We start from the raw sequence: 13,356 nt of genomic DNA, 5'->3' as shown, positions 1-13,356 counted from the left end.
TTTCGAGAGGGCTCTATTTTCACGATTTCTCATGAATATGACTATTTTCCGTTGTAAGAGCTCCTCAAATTTAGGGACGTCAGTGAAGGAGACTTCAGTCTGACTTGTCAAGCCTGCCTGGTGCTGTAACCATCTTCCCCTTTCTTCAGCCTGTGAATCATTTAATTTGGGATCTGTTAAATGTGCCAGACAAATGGAGAAACAGAGGCTTGTCGGTCCTATTGTAGACGATGTAGAGGTGACGCCTCTTACGCTGTAACACCTCATGTTCAAGTGTGCATTCTAATTTTCTTTTTTATTCCGCCTCGCGGATCACGTACAACCTGTACAACGAGTTCGAGTCCTGCATCGGCAGCAACATCTGTATTTGACTGAACCATTTGATCGAGTAAATTTTCAAATGCGGGGAGAATGTTATCACCATGCTGGTCAACAGTGAAAGAAACATGCTCTCGCACATTCTCACCGACAATTTCCAATTGAACCAGGTCATTACGGTTAGATTCCGACCTGGTTCTCTCTGCAAGATGTTCGATGACTCTCATAACATTCTCGTAGAACTCTGCTAGATCTGGTACAGTCTGTGTATTTGGAAGGTTTAACATCTGTCTTATCTCAACATTATTAAATCGATCACGCAAAATTCTTGATGCTGAAGCATCATTTTGCAAATCTGAATTGGAGCAAGATGGTTCTGAGTGGGGTAGACTGGGAGGAGGAGGTGGAGGAGGAGGAGGAAGGGGAGGAGGGGGAGGAGGAGGAGGAGGAGGAGGAAGGGGAGGAGGTGGAGGAGGAGGAGGAAGGGGAGGAGGGGGAGGGGGAGGAGGAGGAGGAGGAGGGGGAGGAGGAGGAGGAAGGGGAGGAGGTGGAGGAGGAGGAGGAAGGGGAGGAGGGGGAGGGGGAGGAGGAGGAGGAGGAGGAGGGGGAGGAGGAGGAGGAAGGGGAGGAGGGGAGGGGAGGAGGAGGAGGAGGGGGAGGAGGAGGAGGAGGAGGAGAGGAGGGGGAGGGGGAGGAGGAGGAGGAGGAGGAGGTGGAGGAGGAGGAGGAAGGGGAGGAGGGGGAGGAGGAGGAGGAGGAGGTGGAGGAGGGGGAGGGGGAGGAGGAGGAGGAGGAGGAGGGGAGGAGGGGGAGGAGGAGGAGGAGGAGGAGGAAGGGGAGGAGGTGGAGGAGGAGGAGGAAGGGGAGGAGGGGGAGGGGGAGGAGGAGGAGGAGGAGGGGGAGGAGGAGGAGGAAGGGGAGGAGGTGGAGGAGGAGGAGGAAGGGAGGAGGGGGAGGGGGAGGAGGAGGAGGAGGAGGAGGGGGAGGAGGAGGAGGAAGGGGAGGAGGGGGAGGGGGAGGAGGAGGAGGAGGGGGAGGAGGAGGAGGAGGAGGTGGAGGAGGGGGAGGAGGAGGAGGAGGAGGAGGTGGAGGAGGAGGAGGAAGGGGAGGAGGGGGAGGAGGAGGAGGAGGAGGTGGAGGAGGGGGAGGGGGAGGAGGAGGTTCATGACTGACACTGGGGTATGATGCTGACGAATCGGAATGGTAACCAGACCCAGATTGAAATGCACTCGGTGATAAATTCACATCGTTTATTATGAATGATTCAGGATCTCGAACCAGGCACTCTAACAGAAAGTTTAAGTCTAAAATGCGCGCCATGGGGTTTTAATTTTTCTGAAATCACACTGCTCGGGGATTTTCAATCATTTATTTTTGAATGTCGTGCTTTACTGCTTCAGGATGTTTTCTTTCTTTTTTTTAACAGGACAAGGCTTGCTCTAAGCGCTCATCCATGAGCCGTTGCAGATCACCGTACTGAAGATATGCTATCCCACCGCGCATGAAGCTCCAGTTCAGAACGTCGGCAGCAACTGCTTTGGCCTTCCGAAGCGCCGTGTCGAAAGCAGCATTTCTAACGATGCCGAGAAGAGTCCAGTCTTCTCCCAACTCCGTATCTCGAACAAAAAAATCTTAAAAGAGGATAGAGGAAAAGTCACGTATAGGATATATATATTCCCCAATTATGTACAGAACAGTTAGTGAGAACAAAATAAAGTACTTACCATTCACATAGTGGATGTCCGCACCATCCTGTGGTGGTGGTGGTGGTGGTGGTACCTCAGCCGGGCCTTTAAATGAAAAGAAAAAAAAAAAAAATTGAATACATACATACATGTTATAAATATAAAGTTTTTCTCCACATCTCAGTCGTAAAACCTACCCCTCAGATCATCGTCAGTCTCGCTGTCATGTCCAGGATCAATCTCAGGCTCAGACACAGTTTCGGGGTCGTGATCAGCGATCGGTGGAGATGGTGTTTTTGGAACGAGAGCTGAAAAAATAAATAAACAGATAAATAAATTAATCAAAGGATCATTTAAGACTGAGTAAATAAATAAACAAGGAATATAGAAAGAATAAAATACATGCCTCTGAGCTCCTGGATTGTAGTAGGAGGCTCGGTCTGCGTAGGCCCTTAAAATACAGGAATAATTTAAGAAAAGGTTACACACATGCATGGCATTATTATTTTATCCCACCATCAATATTTAAAAAAAAATCTTACCAGTGAGATCAACCACCTCGCTTGTATTGACAGCGGTTTCTACTCGACCAGGTGCGAACAGGAGATCTTTAATATGAAGACGATCGTCAGAACTTTTATTTTTTTATTTTAAACAAACTTAATAAACTTTAAAAAAAAAAAAAAAAAAGACTTACCGGAAGTACAGAGGTTGTTGAGGTCTCCCGAGACTTGAGTGTGATCAATGTCGTCGAAACGGCTCAGAGCTAGGAGACATCAAATAATTACTTTAAAAAAAATATATATATATATATATACTCATATGTACAACCAGGTATGAATCAGATCAGGTAAACCTACCCCGGGAAAAGCGAGCTCTTACTGCAGAACCAGAAGTCCCTGGAGTGTCTTCTCGATTTGGAGGAAAAACTGGAAATTTAAATAAAACAGAGATAGTGAGACCTCCATAATGTCTTGAGATCTCTGAAGATTTAAAAACAAAAAAAAAATTACCCCTGGTACGGAGAGAGGATAACTCTTGTAGAGAATCCGTGATAATTGACCTATTTCTTGTCAGATTCTGACGGCCTGTGTTTGAAGGTCCTGGGACTTCACTGGCTGTCGAGGTCAGATTTCGAGTCTGATTATCGAGCCTGTCCAGCTCATCTGTCAATCGTAAAAACAAAACAAACCTCATTAGATCCCATAGACGATTATTCTCAATTAAATACAGGATTGATTTAACAATTTACCAAAATCATCCCGGGTCAGGTTAAAGTCTTCTTCTTCTTCTTCTTCAACTTAAAAAAAAAAAAAAAAAAAAAAAAAAACTTAGTTAAACAGGGGTAAAAACTTGTTTTAAAAAAAAAAAGAAGTCCATTTTTGTCTGATCAAATAACATGAAATTTAAAAACCATGGTACTTACATCGAGAATGGGTCGTCGGCTCTGTGGATGATGATGATTCACCGAAGAAATTAGTCTTGTCTAGAAAAATATATTAAAATGCACTTTGTTTTCTCGCTCTCACACTTTTTCAAAGAGAAAATAATTTTCCAGTCCATTCGTCCTACCGGCCATCTTGTGGTGTTATTGACGGGGTGTTTGGTATTTTTCTCAAGCAGTGATCTTCTTCTTCTTCTCTCTCCTTCCTCGCTCTGCCTGTTGCAAGCTGAAGTGACTGACTGTCACTTATATCCGTGCTAGCTAGCTATTTTGCATTTGTTTTTTGGTGGTTTTTATGACTGTTGATCCTTCCAATAAGATCACAGGATCGGCATGAGGTGTTGGAGAGAGGTTGGGTCTTGGAGGAAGTGAATATTCTTTCTGAGGGGGAAGTGTGAGGGTGTGAAGAGAAGCCCAAAGATTCTTGTACGAATTAAAATTAGACCAGATTTACTCTTTGTGAGAAACTGATTACGGATCAAACAATACAAGATAGAAGAAAGATAGACTTATTGTCTGTCCATGGTGGTGATAGAAATTCTTCTTTGATAGGATCCACCGATAAAATATAATTACACAAACATGCTAAGACGCATGCTCACGGGTAAAGAGATGTTGAGAGAACAGTAGCGGATAAAATAAATATGTAGAACTCTCTGTCTTATTTTTCTTTTGTTCAGGAGGAATAAAAGATTTTTATGGGGTTGTGGTACTTTGTAATGTCTTCCTGAATGTGACTGTTGAAATAGTGGAAAAAGTAGAGGATGAAAACTTAAAGATCTTTTTTTTTTTTTTTTTTTTTTTATCCTTCGGACACAGGTATCATAGTTTGTTTCTGAGAAAAGTTTTGACCTGCTCACAATCAATTTTCTTCTAAGAATAGCATGTAAATATTGTATCTGAACTAAACAAACTCTTTTTTTTTAAATTTTCTATCAGAGTGACCCTGTTCATAAGACAACTTCCTATGCTGTTCCCACAATCTACTCCCAGACGTCCCCTGCTCGTATGCTATCTGATAAAAGCTTTGAAGTAGACCTGTCGAACTAGATTACCCCCGTTTTATGATCCCTTCTTTTTCTTCACCTACGGAGGATGCCTGACTTCCTCAGATCAGAACCCACCCCGCTCCCATCCTCGCACCCAGACATCTCGCTCGGATGTGACTTCCTTCTACTTCCTTAAATCAGGCACACCCTATGCGTCTCTGTATGGTGAGGTCTTGTTTTCTACCCAGAATCTGCAGCTGTAGCTAGCTTCAAACACTCACACCCTTACAGTACGGTCGTAAATGATCAAACAGTCAGTCAGACGGTGGGGGAAGACTTCAACAGTATTTTTATTATTCGAGGCATAGTTTAATCAGAAATACTTCTACAAGAGTGAAATCAATCGCTACTGACTAGTAATAATACGGCTTTATCATCACCAACACATTACGCAGAATAGAACAATCCAAATTCATCTGCAAAGCAGAATGAAGTCTGTCCACTTCATCCGAAGGACTGAGACCGAGCCCGCATTGAATGGAAAGTGAGACGGCATCGACAAACAGCGTGTACAAAGATATTATGTGGTACTTAGTTGTAGAAAGAGAATCTTTAGACAATTCGTGTACAATTCCCGCAAATACAGAGGACAGACTGGAATCGGAAGCACTCGTTATAGTGTTTTGCACCATAACCCACCATGCTGCATCTCCCCGACACGACCGGACTTGAGCATGAATTTTTTCCATGCGTTGAATTTCAGCATCGGTAATCATACTGTATGCACAACCCAGGACTCTCTTACAGATAACATTGGTTAGAAGTCTCTTCAGCTGAGAAATAACATCATCTAGCTCGATAGTTTGACTTAACAAATTCCCCATCTTTCCTCCTCCTTCTTCTTCTTTTTTTTTTCTTCTTCTTGTTTTTCACTCACTCTTCCAGCAGTCACTCACAGCAGAGAGTTGATCAGTGGTCACGGACTGTCCGACATCAGAGTCGTAAAAGTCGCAGATCAGCTCTGCCACTCTCCGAACAGATTTGAGCTCAAAGATCAGGGTTTCCACGATCGCTCTGATTCTCTCCTCGTCGGAACGGATTTTCCTGAGGATCAACAGCTTTTGTATGGATGGGATCAGCTTGGGTGTGAAAAGTCTGGCCATCAAGCGGTCGTAATGCTCCGAAAAATAGCCATCTGTCTCAACATCAAGACACGGGTGATGCTTCTGACTGGGGTGACTGGTTCTGCACCCGTAACAGGTCTCCTTCTGGTATCTGCCTATCACCAGGTTCAGCAGGTGAAGCAAACCCAGTTTCACTGTACTGATCAGACCAGCTGAGATCCAGCCGTCGACATCATCCTCTCCAGATTCTCCAGCACTTGGAGAAGTAGGCCCTGCACCTCCCCCGGGTTTGACCAAGACCGGGGCAGCCTCCTCCTCCTCCTCCTCCCCCTCCTCCGCTTGCACAGGAGCGGCCTTGCCCGCCTGCACCAGACTGCGCTGATGAAGAGTTTCAAAATCACAATTGCAGGCCAGTTCCTCGTTGTTGAAGCCGGTTGTCGGGTGAGAACAGGGAGACAACGAAGATGATGATGATGATGATGAAACAGCTTCCTCGTGGCTGAGGGCATGAGGACAGTCGCACGTCAGCTCATCCTCGTTCAGGACAGAGGATGGTCCGTATGCAGAAATATTCGGGTTCTGAGAGCATGATAACAATGATGGAGAAAACGCTTGAAAGTCTTCTTGTTCTTCTTCCTGGCTGAGGGTTTCAGAAAATAAAGACAGAGAGTCCTCACTCAGCAGATCAGGGTACCCCGGATGAGGACGCTTGAACCCGGCAGAAAATCTCCTGTTGCTGTACTTCTGCATGGCTGAAGTCGAGAGAGAGCTCCTTTTTATATGGCGAGGAAGAAAAAAATAACAGATGTACTGACGCCACAACTTCTCCCACCTCTCAATAAATAGTCCTCGACGACATGTACGAGGCAGAAGGCGTGGTTTAAAACGTAAGTGTTCTTCTCACGCTAACCACGTCTCTCCAATCACGCGAGTTGTGAAACAGAGTGGTTATTTTTCCACCATTTTCTTTCATCTTCTCTATCATTGCATCAAATGGTAAGTCAAGAATCTTTCTGTATACTCCGCACTCACTGTTAAAGGTTTCCAAAACAAAACTATCTGTCGGCCGTTCGTCGTTTGACGATTGCATGCTCGCACGGAAAAACCACCGACCGCACGCCACTGTTTTAGTCTGCCATACAGCACAGAATCTCATCTTTCGCTGATCAATTTGTGAATCAGGAGACTGTGTTAAGCGGGCACAGTCTCCTGAATCTTTATCCCCCGTACACCAGCTGTGATACCTGTCAAGCAGCATCGTCAGAACACCCCAATCGTTCGATGAGACAGCTGTCTGAGACGAAAAAGGCCCAAATTTCTCATTGCCGTCCAACTGATAAAGACAGAGTTCGCCAATGTCATATTTGAAGAAAAATCCCCAGCTACCTCCAACGCCGTATGAGGATAGAGACCATTCCTCATGTAACAATTCTTCCGGGGGCATCTGAGTCCGGTAAAGGTATATAACGCTCTTTTTCGGCGTAGTGCCCAACATTGAAAATTCATTAAAAATCGTGACAGGAGTTTCGCTGATGAGAGATTCCGGCTGCGTCTTCATGACACGTTTCTCCGCCATCTCCGGGTACAATATAAATTCACCCCCCTCTAACCGACTGTCTGACTCCTTCTCATCCCTTCAGATGTGTCAACACCTAACCCGTCGTAAAAACTTCAAAAGACCTCAGACGGAAGGAAGTTTGGGGGGGGGGACAAATGCGCAGTGGACATACGCTGGACAAATGGTAGACAAATGGCAAGGGGAGGGGTTTATTGGGGGCCATAAATCTTTCGTTTGACATATAATATCCTATCTGTCTCTCTGTCTTGAACTCCTTTCAGGATTTGTGCAAGTGGCGTTTCTTCCTCCCTGACTGTCTTTCCTTCATATTAAACTCTTATAAACCTGTTATTTGACTCAGCAGTGCAGCCAGTCGGCATGAAACCTCTTCTCAGTGTTTTCAGTCTTCATATCATCCATGATGTCGTCACAGCTGTGAGAGTCTCGCCTCTATTAAAACAGAATGTAATCTGTAAACGAGGGCCTTTTGAAGTGTGTGTGCGTGTGTGTGTGTGTGTGTGTGTGTGTGTGTGTGTGTGTGCGTGTGCGTGTGTGTGTGCGTGTGCGCGTGCGCGTGCGCGTGTGTGTGTGTGTTCTTGCAAATACTCGAAAGTAAGGACCAAAATTCGTTTTTCACCAACAAAGTGAGGACATTTTTGCCGGTCCTCACTTTTCGACAGACCTTTTTTGGCCTTTTTGAGGGGTCAGACTTGGTTTTTGATTTAGGGTTACAATCAGGTTTAGGTCAGGGTTAGGCATTTATTTTTGATGGTTAGGGTTAGGGTAAGGGGCTAGGAAATGCATTATGTCAATGAGTGTCCTCACAGCGATATAAGTACAAACGTGTGTGTGTGTGTGTGTGTGCTGCGCGTGACGTTGATGAATGTGCAGCTTTAATTTTATACTGATTATTTCCTGTTTAGCACTTTGTGTTCTTTTTTCTGAAAATGAAAAGTGCTACAGAAATAAAGTTTGATTTGATTTGATTTGAATTCATCTTCACATTTTCTGACGTCCCACGTCTGTTAAGTCAAACAATTAAAAGATTTAGTGGCAGCAAAGTGTTAAATGTGAAGCTTTGGTTTGAAACTGAACTCATCATCATGACTCCTCTCATGGTTTTAAATGTGAAATGAAATGTGGTGTTTTCTGGTTGATGTGTGGCTGAGCGGCTGTGTGCTTGGTTCTGCTTCATTTGCTGATTCCCTCAGTTCAGACATGAGGTTCTCCACTGTGTGGAGGGAACATAAGAACTCCAACATGCTGAGGATGTCAAACATGGTCCAGCAGAACAGGATCTGTCTGGATGATTCTTCCTGTGGCCAAATCAAACTGAGCTGACGTCATTAATGTTGTTCTGTGTCTTTCCTGCAGAGCGCGGCGACGAGCTGAGGATCGTCATGGTGGGAAAGACAGGAAATGGGAAGAGCGCCACAGGAAACACCATTCTGCTCCAAGACTGCTTCAAATCCAAGTTCTGTGCCAAATCCATCACGGTGGACTGCTCCAAAGGCAGCGCGGTGCTCTTCGGCCAGCGGGTGAGCGTCATCGACACTCCGGGGCTGTTCGACACCCGGTTCGGTGAAGATAAGACGACCAAGGACATGAGTCAGTGCATCCATTACTCCCTCCCTGGACCGCACGTCTTCCTGCTGGTCGTCAGGCTGGGCAGGTACACCGAGGAGGAGCAGCAGACGGTGCAAAGGATCCAGAAGCTGTTCGGCCAGGCTGCAGACAGGTACAGCATGGTCCTCTTTACAGGAGGGGACCTGATCGAAGGAACCATCGAGGAGTTCCTGGCTGAAAGCCCAGAGCTGCAGGACGTGGTGGTAGGGGTGGGCGATATGGGAAAACAATAATATCTCGATATTTTTTTTAAATTTCACGATAACGATAATCTGGCGATATCCCTTAAAATGTGACTTTTTTCCCCCCAAAAAACTGATGTATATATATATTTTTTTTTTGAAATTCTCTTATTATTTGAAAGGCACGTATATTTCTAACATTTTCAATGCACCAAACATCTTTTGCAAGATCCATTGTGAGGTATTCCATAAAAGTTCGGGTTTTTTTTTCCAGACAGATCTTGAATGCTTAATTGTAAAGAGTCTCAATGTCTCTATCCTTGTTGTCTCTCAAGTTTTCTTGTTTAAGCCATTCATTGTTGTAACACATAACCAATATAACACAAACCAGAACACAACAGGGAGCTTACAAAAACACATTTCCTAGAATTCCTAGAAAGAAAAAGAGGGGTCATCACAGATTTTCAGTTAATTCAAATACAATTGGATCTCACAGGTTTAATGTACCCAGTCCATTTAGACCATAGTGATGTAAATTCTCTATATACGCAACAGCTCTTTCTTATTTTCAAAGTGCAGGATACAAAACACTCATTACACACAGAAAAGTTATGACCTTCTGCAAAATACTGCCCAACAAAATTTGATGACTAACTCATCACAGGAGAATATGCCATAAGGTCTACTCCATCTATATAATCTTACACAAGCTTTTGTAAAAAAAAAATTAATTAATTAATTAAGATTAAGGAATACTCCACCCAAAAAACGATTTGGCCTCATTTTCTACTCACCCTCATGCTGAGAAACACTCTGGAGCACTTTTTTGATGTTTCAAATGCAGTTGGAGATGTTTGGGGACTTTTGTTTTCCACAAACAGGGACCGACAGAAAAAACGGTCCATAAAGTCCACAAAACGTGTCCATTTTCCTTCATACTGCTCGTCCGCTGTAATCCAAGTGTCCTGAGCGGGTAACGTCCATAATTAATTCTTAACAAGGTCATTTAGTACATTTTAAGAGCCCAAACAGTGCGCTTTCATACTGCTCCAGTACACGTCTGCGCGCGCACCCTGAACTACGGAAGCCGCGGCAGACCAAGCCAGATGCTTGTGCCCTTTCAGCAGGACACCGAATTCAAAGCTTTAAAACAGTAGCCAATCACTTTTGTGATTGTCCACAGCTCGGTCACTCACAGCAGAATATATACAGCGGAACTTCTTCTACGCTTGCAATTTAGAAAAGTAGTCGCTGAAAGTACGCAAGCGTGTTGCTTGGTCTGCCTCGTCACCTGTGTGGTCCTGTGGAAAGTAAGAAGTCTGCAAGCAGTAGCTCTTCAGAAGCCAGGATTCATCGATGAAGTGCACAGTCAAGGAGAGGTATGGCTCGGAGGTCCGGCTCGACCACAAATGTGTGGTCGTTGAAAAGTGCTTGACATTCTGCAGTTTCTCCATCAGCATTTTGCGAGTTGAGTTGTACAAGTTTGGTAGAGCAGTCTGAGAAAAATATTTGCGACTTGGCCCTTCATATCTTGGATCAAGGACGTGAACAAGTTGCCTGAAGCCTTCACTCTCCACCACTTTAATCGCCATCATTTCCTTGGCTATGAAATTTGTGATGGCGGTGGTAATGTCTTGCCACCGCTTACTTGCTTTGTCGTATGGCATGTGTTTGCTGAAGGACTCAGTTAAGCTTTGCTGTTTTGGTGATTTACTCACTCTTTCAGTCGAGCTTGTGGGTGTTTTGGAGTCGCGTAGTTTTAAACATTCTTCATGTTCTCTCGTGTGGTTTGTTCACACGCGCACCTCGGAGGGAATATGTCTGCTTTAAAGGCGCTATCCGCGGTTTTAATTTAACCACGATGAGAAAAATGCTTTTGACATCATGTACTAGCAAATCCATGCTACATTTCTGTAAAAAAAAAAATCACACATTGATCAGCGCTGCCTGAGGATTTAGCGTGACGACCTCTCTGCTCCAGTCGCAGCGCAGCAGCAGGGGGGCGGAGCCAGGCCGTCTTCAGCGCGTGCACAACACCGGCAAACAGACCAGCATGGAAGCCGAAGGAGCAACAAGCTACTTTCTGCATTGAACATGTAGTGACAGGGTGAAATATGAATATATTATGAAATATATGAAATATATGAATATGAATATACCTGAGACGAAGTGGCCATTTATTTTGAACAAAAAAGAGTCGAAGTGGCTTCTGCTGTGTTTCCTCCAGAGGATTGTGCACGCGTATGGGATGTGCATGTAGCCATAGATATCATATAAAAACTAGATGCCTTAAGGCGGAGTCAACAACGTCGTTCTCTGGCGGCCATCTTAGAACAGTGGACCACTCTGGGGCACTCTGTGTAATCTAAGGGAAGGTGAGTGATTTACACTCACTAAAATACTCAACTCATTGAATTCTTGACGGATTTACAGACAGTGTGATTTATTACTAACGTTACGTTGCTATTATTCAAAATAAATGTTAAAATCACAACTTTTATTTTTGCATGCAGTTAAATATCTACATGTCTCTCATTTATAACAAACCAAGTCGTTAGAAAATCGATTGAAAATTGAGCAATTAATAGCTGTTTCAAAGTTGACGCTCCATTGACATTAATGTGATGAGTGAGTGAGCGGCCCTGTACCAAGATGGCCGCCATGTGACGACGTTAGTCCCCATTGGGTTACAGCGGCATGAGCCATCTGGTGTTCTTATATGATATCTATGCATGTAGCGTCATGCACGCTGAGTGGGAGCAGAGCGGAGGGGGAGTGGGAGGGTTTTCTCAATGTGAGGAACCAGTCAGAGAGCTCGGGGGCGGAGCCAACATTTCAAACTGAAGTCAGGGCTCAGAATTGTGCAGAATCACGGACAGCTCCTTTAAGTGACGCTTAAGGCATAGCACCCCCACGCTTCAATGGTGAGGACAAGTACTGCATGCAGGTCGGCATCTTTATTAAAGTGAAATAGTGATGCACAAATCATCCATTAAAATTGGCCTAATTCTGCATATAATCCATGATTATGATCATACTAAATCAATAATAATAAATTAAAGGAAATACATGGGGGAAACAGCATGTTTCCAATATTTAGGGCACCCCCAAAATTTCACAAATCATGTTTTCAGGGGGGCTCATGTCTCATCAAGGGGTTCTGAGACCCCCCTGGCCCCCCATAGTTCGCACCCTGAGTGAAAGTATCTAATCGCTCGGTCGCCGCCCCGAGATTCAGAAACAGAAAAAAAAGGCTAAATAAACTCTGATACTAAATGATAACGTGCTGACAATGTATGTGCCTCATTTCCTGTAAATAATCTGAACTAAAGGAGCAGATAAACAGTCTAGAGAGCCGGAAAAGCCTCTCGAGGACGCATGGATCAGTGCGCCTGCATGGAATGATTCTGCATGGCATTCGTTTCACATCAGTGCTGAAGGGGGAGCAGCTTCCGGCTGCAGCTTCCTGTAAACAGGACAAACAGAGAGCAGTGCAGCTTCACTGAGACACTCCCTGGAACAAAAACAAAAAACAAAAAACAAAACCCTTATTTACAGACCCTGGCTATCTGATGATTACAGTTTTTTCAATGGCTAAAACACAAAAGCACATATCAGGCACAATTTTCACAACCTTTACTTCTGTCCCCAATCGCTTGACTCAATTTAATACAACTTTAGATTTCCTTATCATATTAGAACTCTAACTTTTCTTCTTTACACTCTGATGTCAATTTCACATCACCTTGTTGTCGAAACACACAATTTTTCAGGTTTGCACACACTTCTCTCATAAAATCTCAAAGCATCAATCCACAACACACCAATATGCAAATCTCTAAACTTTCATTCCACTGTTTCAATCAATAGAGGAGGCTTGTGGAGATGTGGGCTTTGAGGCAGAGCCGGCCTGGGCCTCTTATGCCCCAGACCATCCCGAGACAAGCGCCCCCAGAACGTTTTGCAAAACTTGGCTCATTGTGTCAAAACTCTACACACAAGCAAATGAGACACAACACTGGGAAATAAACCATTCACATCTATGTCAAATTGAAACTCTGCTATCAAAATCTAACAATCCTTTGTCAAAATGTCACTCTGATGACAAAATGTTACCCACTTGCATCTTATGAAAGCACTTTCAGATCAGCAGCAACACACTCGTCTACTTTATATAAAACACTGCAGTCTTTTGTTTTCACTCTTTTTATTCAGTTCCACAGAAGGCACGTTTTCACAACAACCAAAAAATAAAATACTCAATCCAAAATCATTACATTGCAGTAGTGCATTTTAGTAAATTCAGTTAATGCAACAGTAAATTCAGTTAAAGTAAAAATAAAACAAAAAATATACTGTCGACACAGAAAAGCACAATTGTGTGTGGGCTAACAGTTTTTTTCGATCGCTAAACACAAAAAGCAAAAATT

At 44.1% G+C, this 13,356-nt stretch overlaps 1 long non-coding RNA gene across 1 annotated transcript; it reads right to left on the bottom strand.

Moving 5' to 3' along the window:
* Positions 1–2,563: 2,563 nt before the first annotated feature.
* LOC115390472 (uncharacterized) lies at positions 2,564–3,696 on the bottom strand. Its single transcript, XR_003931680.1, has 6 exons — positions 3,430–3,696; positions 3,256–3,303; positions 3,017–3,169; positions 2,864–2,932; positions 2,701–2,769; positions 2,564–2,611 (listed from the first exon to the last, which is right to left on the bottom strand). It is a non-coding gene; the product is annotated as an uncharacterized LOC115390472 (long non-coding RNA).
* Between the last annotated feature and the right edge of the window lie 9,660 nt (positions 3,697–13,356).

This window comes from Salarias fasciatus, chromosome 6 (genome assembly GCF_902148845.1).
Source record: "Salarias fasciatus chromosome 6, fSalaFa1.1, whole genome shotgun sequence".
Lineage (NCBI taxonomy): Eukaryota > Metazoa > Chordata > Actinopteri > Blenniiformes > Blenniidae > Salarias > Salarias fasciatus.
This window is presented reverse-complemented; position numbering and strand designations above follow the sequence as displayed.